At 38.0% G+C, this 3,060-nt stretch overlaps 1 protein-coding gene across 19 annotated transcripts in view; it reads left to right on the forward strand.

Moving 5' to 3' along the window:
• The window catches only part of LOC147014835 (sodium- and chloride-dependent creatine transporter 1-like), a 115,896-nt gene extending 113,266 nt beyond the window's left edge, over positions 1-2,630 (forward strand). For all 19 annotated transcript variants that reach the window (XM_085853175.1, XM_085853181.1, XM_085853184.1 and 16 more), the window contains one exon: positions 2,172-2,630. The gene's annotated coding sequence lies outside the window, so the exon portion shown is untranslated. The remainder of the gene's footprint in view (positions 1-2,171) is intronic.
• Positions 2,631-3,060: the final 430 nt, after the last annotated feature.

The raw sequence follows: 3,060 nt of genomic DNA on the forward strand, positions 1-3,060 counted from the left end.
AATCTGACATGGGGGAAGGAACAAAATGTAGTAAATCACAAAAGTCAAGGCGAGATTGAATTACAAATATATTTACTCAATTGTCTTTTTTGTGTGTACGATTCCTACAGCATACTTTAGAAAAGTGGTTAAAAAAAAAAGAAAACCCACGCAATTTGATGCACAAGCAATTCTGTACCGTCCCTTTAATGGTGCGCAAGCAGAACCAATGAATGCTCCACTCGTGTCAATCACAGCTGCTGTGGATTGGTGTTGCTGTGAATCTCGATCTCATTTGCTGGCATTAAATGATGACTAAAACTCCATCTAACAATATTTGGAGTGTTCAGTCAAAGTGAAATTCCATTTGGAAGTTGGCCCACTTTTTTGAAAACCTGATTGCTGGCAAATATAAAATGTCAGTCTTCACCAGTGTGACCACTCCTCATTTTCATAAATGCCAAGGGAGCCAATTAAAAAAGCCAAGAATTCACAAGGTTTCGGAAAAGCGATGGTAATAGAAGACCTATATGCTAAGAAAACCTATAGAAAACCAAGCCGCCAAGGTGAACAACGAATAGCCAAGATCTTGTGAAAATAGCCAAGGAGTGGTCACACTGGTCTTCACATGCTTTGCTGGCACCTTTGGAGAAACCTTATTTTTTACGGTTAAAAAAAATCGTCAAAATACACATGAGATTTCCAAATATAATAAAAAACTAGAGTTCATCGAACACCTTCCCCTCTTCTTCTTCTTCTTCTTTTTCTTCTTCTTGCGTATGGCAGCTTAGCTGCCGGGTTAGCTATCATTTCTTGGAAGCGCGATTGTGTCGCTGATGCAGTGCACCTCTACCAGTACACACTGGTACTCATTTTGCCGACCTTGGAAGGATGACAGGCTGAGTCAACCCCCTGGTGTATTAATTCAGCAGCCAACGTGGCTTGAACTGAGGACCCTAGGATCCCAAGCCGCCACCCTAACCATTTAGCCAACACCAGGCAATACCTTGCACTCATGAAGTCTTGAAACAAAGGACATGGAAAGGGTTCATAGAACACTTTTTAAATGCTTGCTTTGCGTTTCTGAGCACCGTTTCCTACGAGCCACCATTTTGTCTGAATCTCGATATCCCCAACACTGAGAGCAAGCTGAAAATTTGATTGGTCGAGATGGTGTCAAATGACATAATTTCCAATTACTGCAAAACTGGAGGTTTTTGGAAGTTCCAAAAAGGCGATTTATGTTCTGCAGTGTTCAAGTATACAATTCAGTTGAGATAAAACAAAGATTTTAAAGGTTGTAGAAAAGAGCAAAACTTTCTTGGATGTTTACCACCGTCGATGCAGCGTCTTTTTACATTACACTATCTAGCGCATTAGATTAGTTATTCGTGCCTGTTTGTCCTTTATGATGTTCTTAAAAACAGTAATTTTCCTGTTTGAAATTATTTTCGATTTTGTTTGACAGGCAGACGTATTAAAACAATTACCTTACTACAAGATGTGCATGTGCGATTGGGACGAGATTCCGTACAATTTTAATCCAAAGTACTGCTAAACTGCACGTGTGTGTTCCAATTCATGTTCTCGTGTTCAAAATGTAAAATAGGAAGCGGGTTTGCAGTGTCGGCTATAATGGCTGGACCCTGCCAATTGCTGATTTATCTACGATGTGTCGAATGAGTGCCTTTGGGAGCATTATTGACAGCTGGTATTGGGAAAACGTAAGCAAAATCACTGGTGGTGCAAGTACAAGTGGAATAATGAAAAATTTTGATCATTTTATTTTATTTTGTTCAAAATTGACCTCTTCTCTTGCTGCAAAGTGCAACTCCTTTGCTACTGCTGGCTGTTGGACATTCACGTTCTATCAGTGCAGCACATCTACAACACAAACACCCACTTCCCTCCAAGAGCCTGAAATATACATTGTTTTTTGGTTCTTTTAAAAATCACCAGCATACTCATAGCACCAATGAAATCAATTTTCTGCAGTTGAAGAAATAATAATAAAAAAACATGCTCGGTGCTTTTGCCTTTCATCTTTGGCACTGAGTGAAAAGTGGTGAATATCCTGGAACGGCCTGTGTCTAATGGTTTAGTTTAACCAACACTTGCAGAGTTTCAAATCTCCTTTTCTTTAACTTAAAATACTCCAACAGTATTGTTAAAAAAAACTATGCCTTTTTCAGATACATGCACACGTCTTGCCAGAACGGTGAAGAGTCACTCTTGCCTGCTGCAGCGGAGATGATGCGACACATGGGCAGAGCATAAATATGCATGAGGCAAAACATCAAGATGCATTTCACATTCAAACTTGGTTACATTACAGTGAATATAAGGAATATGTTGATATTTATTTCCAATGAAGGATGGACTATTGATGATTTTAATAATTCTATTTATTTGTTTTGTTATTAATTACTGGTTATTAATTAAAACTTGAGTTGTCAAAAGTGACTTCAAGACTTGCATAAAAATCTTTTGCTTTCTTTGTACTCAATCCAAGATCAATGACAGTTGAGTACGTTAGTCAATTGGATATATGTTGTACACTGCCAATTTCTTCAAAAACTACCTTTTTTGTTTGTTTTAAATCAAAACGCTTTGTGGCAATTACTGACAAATAAAAGGAACTGATCTGTGGACTGATTTTTCTGCGATATGAAATAAGGCTTGGTCTTGGTGATCTTCATTGTTGATGAGCTTCAATTCACAGCCAAACACTGCAATTTCCTGAGTCATTAAAAGATTAGCATGTCTAATCTCCACTAAAGGAGTACATGGACCACCAAAACTGCAAGTGGGCCACCAACAAACGTATATCAGTGGTCTGTCGGGACCACCTTAAAAGAAAATGTTGAGTGTGACCTCTGCCAAACAAATGCAAAATCAAACTAAATAGTTGCATGTTGATGGCTGTATAAACTTTTTTTTTACATAGTATTGGCCAAAATATTGGCACCCTTGCACTTTTTTTCAAGTAACTCACAATTTTCTCCAAAAATAAGTTGAAATTGACAAAAGTATTTGGTCTCCACAATTCTTTCTTTCACTGTTAATATTACAGAGCCTTTG

This window comes from Eptatretus burgeri, chromosome 13 (genome assembly GCF_056783735.1).
Source record: "Eptatretus burgeri isolate ZD-2024b chromosome 13, Ebu_testis_v1, whole genome shotgun sequence".
Lineage (NCBI taxonomy): Eukaryota > Metazoa > Chordata > Myxini > Myxiniformes > Myxinidae > Eptatretus > Eptatretus burgeri.